The sequence below is a fragment of the Pteropus medius genome, unplaced genomic scaffold (assembly GCF_902729225.1).
Source record: "Pteropus medius unplaced genomic scaffold, Ma_sr-lr_union100, whole genome shotgun sequence".
NCBI classification, from domain to species: domain Eukaryota; kingdom Metazoa; phylum Chordata; class Mammalia; order Chiroptera; family Pteropodidae; genus Pteropus; species Pteropus medius.
Genome location: NW_024352787.1, coordinates 30163582 through 30170684, shown reverse-complemented (window position 1 = coordinate 30170684; position 7103 = coordinate 30163582). Strand labels below are relative to the sequence as shown.

The 7103-nt window shown below is 61.2% G+C and overlaps 1 protein-coding gene across 4 annotated transcripts in view; it reads right to left on the bottom strand.

The window, feature by feature from the left end:
* Positions 1-5043, bottom strand: part of RNF144A (ring finger protein 144A) — a 91251-nt gene extending 86208 nt beyond the window's left edge. Inside the window, exon 1 of one of the 4 annotated variants that reach the window (XM_039849507.1) lies at positions 4947-5043. The gene's annotated coding sequence lies outside the window, so the exon portion shown is untranslated. The remainder of the gene's footprint in view (positions 1-4946) is intronic. The other 3 variants (XM_039849509.1, XM_039849508.1, XM_039849519.1) reach the window with 3 other exon arrangements.
* Positions 5044-7103: the final 2060 nt, after the last annotated feature.

Sequence of the window (7103 nt, the reverse complement as noted above, 5' to 3'; positions counted from 1 at the left end):
GGTGGGCACAAGCCCTGGGGCTGCTCTTTCTCATCTGTAAGGCGTCAGCACTGAGGGTGGCCTCCTAGCTCCCCACGCTGATGACACCACAGCGTACGAAAGGGCAGCACGCATGCTGAGCCTGTCCCTGTCATCCAGGATTTGCTCCTGGACATGCTGGGCACACACGTGGGGACTCCTGAGAGCTGAGCCTGCAGACAGGCTGGGGCTGAGCGCTGAAGAATCTCCGATCTCACCCCAGGGGCTGGTGACCTGGCAGGCAGCAGGAGCTGCTGAAGGTGTCCCAGCAGGGAAGTGACAAGTGGACAGATGGTGAGGAACGCCAGTGGGAGACACGCGAAGTATTCCAGAAAGGTCAACAGAATCTGCATTGACCCTGGCTCAGAACACCTGTGTAAGGGAACGTCCTACCTGAGAAGGAAGAGGTCACCTAACACAGAGGTCACACGTGTCTGAGACGGGGACACTTTCCACCTACTGGCTGGGGAAGGGTGACAGCCTCTCTGACCAGCAGGCTGTCCTGTGGCAGAGCATGTGGGCCAGCTTCATTGGGGATGTGGCAGGGGATGGCCATGGGTGCCATTCTAGGACACGGAGACCCAGCAGGCCAGCCAGCAAGGAGGCAAGCGGGGAGGCCACACGCCAGCCCGTCGCTGGCCAGTTAACGCGTGTCCTGCGTGCAGAGACAGAGCGTAGAGAGACGGCCCCTCGCCCAGTGCCCGGCTCACGGGAGGCCAGGGGAAGCAGGAGAGGCACTCCGTGGTTTGCTGTGGCCACCTTAAAATGCAGCCGCCCACGACGCCGAGCCTGCCACGTCCCAAAGGACTGCCTGAAAACCGGCCTGCTGGATGCCAAGAACGTCCCAGAACAACCTCGTTGTCAGAGGCATTGCAAGGACAGAAACAAAGCCCTGTTTAAGCAACGTCCCAACAGAAATGCCATCACCGTCCACTCTCAGACCGGGAGCCCTGCCGTCCACTCCCACAGGTCTGCGGGCCGCCCACCTCAGGCTGCGCTGGCGGGGACAGACACTCCCGCGGCCCACGCCACCAGAGCCCGTGCTTGGGCCATGCAGAGCCACAGGTTCACGGCCGCAGGCCACGGGCTGCGTGGGCCTGGGGAACCACACCGGCCTCGCCCAGGGGGACACTGACGACGGGACGTTGTCCCGGCTGGAGAAGCAGGGTGGCTGCCTGTGGTCCTTCTCCTCTGCCCTCGAACTCTCTCCACCAAGCAGAACTGGCGGGTGGAAGGGAAGTGGAGGGTCCGAGGCTGGTGAGACTTTCCAGAAGGTTCCAGACATGGAGGTCGCCGTGTCACACCCGGGAGTCTCGGGCTGAACAGTGTTGGAGACAATCAGCTCCCCTCAAACAAGGCAGCGGCAGAGCAGCCAGAGACGGAGCAGCCGCCTGGCTCAGCCTCGCCCCCTCCCCGCCACGTGCTGGCTGTGCGTCCCCTGCCCACTCCTGGCTGTTTCTTGCTGTCCCCAGACCCAGAACCTGACCTTGACCCTCCAATTAGCCTGGCTAACTGGTACTCGTCCTCCAAGCCCCAGCAGGCCTCACGGCTCCGGCTAGCCAGTGGGCACACTCCTCACCCCTCGGGCTGGATGGGGCCCTCTGACGCCCGCCGCACTCTGCGACCCCGCGGTTAGAACCCCCTGCGAATGAGCGGGCTCCCGCCCCCCGACGGCAGCCTCCTCGAGGTCACAGAATAGGTCTTTTTCTGCAGAACTCTGAGTTTAGCGTTTACCATGTGTGTGGCCCTGGGTGACAGAGCAAGCTCCCCTTCACCTCTCTCCTCCGTCAGCTGGGGACAGTAGCAGGGCCCGTCCTGTGGGGCTGTGGCCACGCACATCTCCTCCCAGCCCCGCCCGGAGAAAGGAAACACTAAAGGGACATTAACCGCCCTTTGCCCTCTCTCCAGTGCCAAACACTAGACTGACGACAAGACAGCAGATGAGACATTTCTTCGTGCTTACTTTTGTCCACTGCATCCAGCTTGTCATCCTGCTTCTTGGAGAACGCCGTGTTACGGTGTCTACGAGGCCACTCCAGAAACATATTCCGATTCAGGTTTTAGACTCCAGGAACCAAGGGAGGTGGAGGCTCCCACGGCCCGTGAACCACCCTCGTCAAAGCCTCATCTCTGAACAAAGCATCCTGAGACAAGCCGTCCTCCCTGCAAAGCCCTTACGGACGCTGCGTTTGGTGAGCGCGGCCCCACGGCACCCACCCACCTGCAGAAGCACTCAGCGCGGCACATTCTCTTTTCTGGATCTTGGAAATCTGGGAGGCTGACATCTTAGTCTCACAGTTGGAGGAAGTGGGGCCGTGCAGGGAGGTGAGGACACTTCCCCACGGCCACGTAGCTGGGTCACCGTTGTACCAGCCCTGTCCCTTGGCCCTCCCCGCCAGCAGGTGTGTGAACAGTTGCTTCAAATTAATTTCTTCACCTAATTAAGAAAAGGTATTCGTGTGTCTCGGTGACGCGGGCAAAGAGGACGGAGGAGGCCGGTACCGGAAATGACGGCCTCGGACGACTTCCCGAGTCCTAAAGAAAGTCACCTTCCACGTGGTCCTTGGACGCTAGCCAGAGCGACTGTGGAGGCGCATCGTCCTCAGTTCCTGGCTGCTGGGCTTGCCCCTACCCAGGAACCAGGGAGTCTGTGCTCGGCCAGATGCCCTGTAAGTCTGAGGGACCAATGTCATCCCAAGTGGCCCCAGGCCCCCAGCGCATGGACATACCCCCATCCTCTCCAGCTCAGGTACCAGGCCGGCCAGCCACGGCCCTCTGTGCAGCTGCGGTCCAGGACCTCTGCTCTGAGTCTACAGCCACCTCGTGGTCACAATGCGGGCTAAGCTAGGCATCTGTGACGACCATCTCGCTCTGTGACCTCCAGCCTAGGACAGGGGCCTCGTCCCGTGCATATCACAGGGAAAGGCACCCAAGAGGAGGGAAATCTGGACGAAGAGGACAGCGGGGCGGGACTGTGAACCCCAGTGGGGACCAGGCACCGGGGCTGCCAGTGTCTGGCACTGCCCTGCCCGTAGGCACCTTCACCCGCTGGACGTGAGCAGCGTCAACAGAACGGTGTGCAAGGTCCCTTCCACGTCTCACACCACAGAGAGGCGCGGCACGCAGTGAGGATCTGGGCACAGGGCACACACCACCCACCACCCACCCCAAGGTGCATTTACCAAACACGTGAATCTGAAAGTTTCCTCCGTGTTCAGGCGCCGCCGACTCACACTGGCTGGCTGCAGCCCCGCCCACCACTGGGGCTGCCCCCCACTAGCCCCTCCCAAGCCCACTGACATTAGATTCGGGGCCCTGTAAGCACAAAGGGCCACATCCCCACTGTGCTGTCTGGATATTGTCCACGCCCTTAAAGTTAGGTCAGTCGCCTCCCATTTTCTCACGAGGGCCCCAGTCCATGGCTGACCCTCCGATAACAGGACAGGTTGTGGGGGGAGCTGATGCTGAAGCTGGCACTGGGCCCTGCTCCTCCCCTCAGCCCTGCCTTCACCGCCCAAAGCAGTGCTCAGCACCCCCTTCGCCCCCTCCTCCCCACCTCACCACCCCACACACACACACACACACAGGCTCCCAGCCTCGGGACTCGGCCCATGGCCTGGAACTCAAACATGTCATGATCTGTCCCCATGTGACCTTTCTGGTCACAATCCCTTTGCACTCTCTAAAAAATAATGATAATAATAATAAAACAAAAATTAAAAAGGGACTAAAAAACTGAAAAAGACCAGGTCCCTATCAGCACTACTGGCGAAGGGGTTATGGCCACAGAGCATCTGGGGTAGGTCCCAAGGGACCGCTCCCTGCCTGTCCCCTGGAGTTCCCGCCCCTCTTCCGGGGCTGGCAGTTCCCTCTGGCCAGGGGCTTCGGCCCGCCCCACCTTCAGGCCCCCCACCCGCACAAAGCCACCCTGGCCCTGCCTCCCGCGGCCGGAGAACTCCCACGCGCAGAGCTATGTGCGCCCCCTCACTTCCCGCCTGGCGCTTATAAACACGCGGGGTCTCCCGCCAGCCTCTCCCCCAGGACGCAGCGCCCGGCCAGAGTCCCTGGCCGTGTCCTCCCCAGACCCGCCGGCCCCTCTCTCAGGAAAGAGCTCCCTCCTTAACTGTTTAAAGCGGGGTGTGGGGGCGCAGGGACCACACCCCCTCCCCGCGGGGTGGGGGGGCTCCCTGAGGCCTCGGCTGCCTCACCCCGCCCGCCACCTGGCACAGGCCAGCACGGATGTTTGCTGTTGAACGGACATCTTTTTTCTTTCATTTTTTAATTCCCTGGGGGAAAAAACAGACTCGGGGCGGGGAGAGACAGAGGGCGAGGGGCCGCTTTTGGAGTGGCCGTCCTGAGCCCTCCCTGTGGAGATCATTCGGGTACGAGAAGCGACCCGGGGATGCTGGGCGCCGAGGCCGGTGCGGGCAGCGGGCAGCGGCCGCGGGGGCGCGAGGGGGTGGAGTGGGGGGACCGGCGGGGAGCCCCCGGCGCGCCCCTCGGCTGGGGAAGGCTTGGCGGCAGGCAAGCGGCGGCCGCGGTCCTGCGGGCGCAGGGATGTGCACAGCGGAGGGCGCTCGGCACCCCGCGCCCTCCCGCCAGGCGGACCCCCGCCCCCGCGCGCCCCGGCGGCGCGCCCCCAGCCCGGGTCGCCCGCGGCCTGCTGGCGGTCCCCGCGCAGGAGCCGCCCCCGGAGCACCGGGGCGCAGCGCCGCAGACCCGCGCCCGGGCCGGGGAGGGGGCACCGAGGTCCCCAAGCGTGCGGGGGACAGGCCGCCGCCAGGGTGGCGCCCTGGGCGCGGAGCCGGCCCGTCCCCGGGCCGGCGCAGGGAGAGGCCGAGGCCGGCGCCGCACGGCCACACGCCTCCGTGCCCCGCGGCTGCGCCCCGCTCGGAGATGCGGGCACAAAGCGGACGCGCGCCACCCACCTGGTCCCGCGCGCTCCGGGCTCCGAGGGCCGCCGCTCCTGCTCGGCCGCGGGCGGGGCTCCCGCGCTGCGCGCCCGCTGTCCGCCGCCCCGGCCCGCGCCCCGCCCGGAGCCGCCCCTTCTTCCCCGCCCGCCTGCAGCCGGGGCGCGCGGCCGGCGGGGGACAGGGCGCGGCGCTCAGCGGCACAAAGACGCGGCGCGCGGAGCTCGCAGCGCCCGCCCCGCGCGCAGCGCCCCCTGCCGCCCCGCCCTGCCGCTGGGCGGCGGGCCCCGCCTGGTCGCCGCGAGGTGGCCCGCGGTCACCGAGACGAAAGGCGGTTGCCGGCCTGGTGGCCGCCAGAAGACGATCCCCCGGTGCCAGCCGTCAGGGGGGGAATGTCACCAAGCCAGGACAAAACGGGCGAGCCAGTCAAACGCCCTGAGCCAGGGGGTAGAAAGAGCACCGGGCCGCGCGGCCCCGCCAGGGTTCAAGGCCGCCTCTGTCACAGAACGACAAACGCGAGCTCCCCGCCGCGCATCCCAGAAGCTCAGCTTGACGCCTGGTCATGGGCGGACATTGCCGTGAACGCTGGGCCTTTCTAGGCCAGTGTCACGTGAAATGTCTTTGCATCTTACTACCTGGTCGCTTTGGCGATAGAGAAGAGGGAGCGATGGTCCCTCAGTTTTGTGGATACCCCAGATCCAAGCAAAACAGCTCAATTCCTGTTCTGCGGGTTCCAGTTTGTGAGACTGGAAAGTCTTTGAAGGCAGAATTTCTGTAAGATTTAGTAGACAGAAGTTACACAGCTGTTAAGTTACCTGTCAGGAACTCGTAACAGAGCAAAACACTGTGTGTGAAAGGGTGTCTGCTCCAACGCGCAGTCCCTTTTCTCCAGAATTACACGGAAACACCATAGCGTCTTCCTTCCTTAACGCTATACCCTTCCCAGCGGCTGCTCCGAATTCTAATGCCATCTTCACCCGCCAGCCTGTGACATTAAGCAGGCTACTTCTTCACGCTTCAATTTTTTTAAACTGGAAAATGCAGGTAGTAATAGTGTGTGTGTCACAGAGATCTTGGAAGGGATTGAATAAGTCAAAGGTGTATAACACAATGTCGGCATAACTGGCGAACTGTAAGAACTCAGTAGTTCTCAGCTGTCATCTCTCCCCGAACGATTAAACCACAAGGTTCTCCTCTATGGTAACACTGCGCAATGTCTTCCTCTGCTACACGCACATCTTAAAAACAACAACAACAACAACAAAAAACCCACGAAACTGTCTTATCTACGTTGAAAAGTTATTCTAGTAAATATTTCCCTTTCTCCAACACATGAAGGAACACTCGCTTTCTGATGCACTACCTTGTAGAAATGTCACTCAAGAGCAAGGTACTCTGGGACGAACCCTAAGGACACTTGGCTACTTCCTCCTCTCACTAGGTGAGAGAAGCTCTGCATGAGGCCAGAGCCGCTTTACGCTGATCGAGGTGGCAGGACGAGCTGCTGTGGCACCGCTGGTGAATGAATGATTGAGCTGTGGCACCGCTGGTGAATGAATGAATGAATGAATGAGCGGGCAGGTGGCTGCATTCCGCGATGAGCCAGCTCACACTGAGACGTAGACATTTCTGTAGTAAAGAGGGACAGAGAAATCAAGCGGGAAGGGCGTTTGGGGCTGGCAGCGGGGGGCCGGGGTGCAAAGCAACCTCTTACCTGACTTCATAGCTGAGCCTCGGGCTTATGCAGCGATGTGTGACTTCTCCCCATGTTTGTTTATGTGTCTTTGTTACTGTGGATGTTGGGAAGATGGGGAAAGAAGGCATCATCGTGGGTAAGACGATTTAGCACAAGCTGTAAAACGCATCTGAAGTGCATTTTTTCTCTGTGAGGTTTTCCCAATCCATCACCACTTTCCCCACCCCCAGATCTCTGTGCTTGGGTAATATTTAGCTGGTTTCTATGTTGATCATCAACGGCACTTCATGTTTTGGTCATTTACTCTCCGATTCTTAAATCTGAAGATTCAGTAGGATAGTGAAGTCATTTTTCTGTGTATCTCTGATAGGGCCTTGAGCATACTAAGAGCTCAATAAACAGTGACATCATCCACTCTGAGCTCTGTTTCTGAGCAGCTGACTTGATTCTCTCCAACAAGGAGCTGCCTGTGTCTCTCA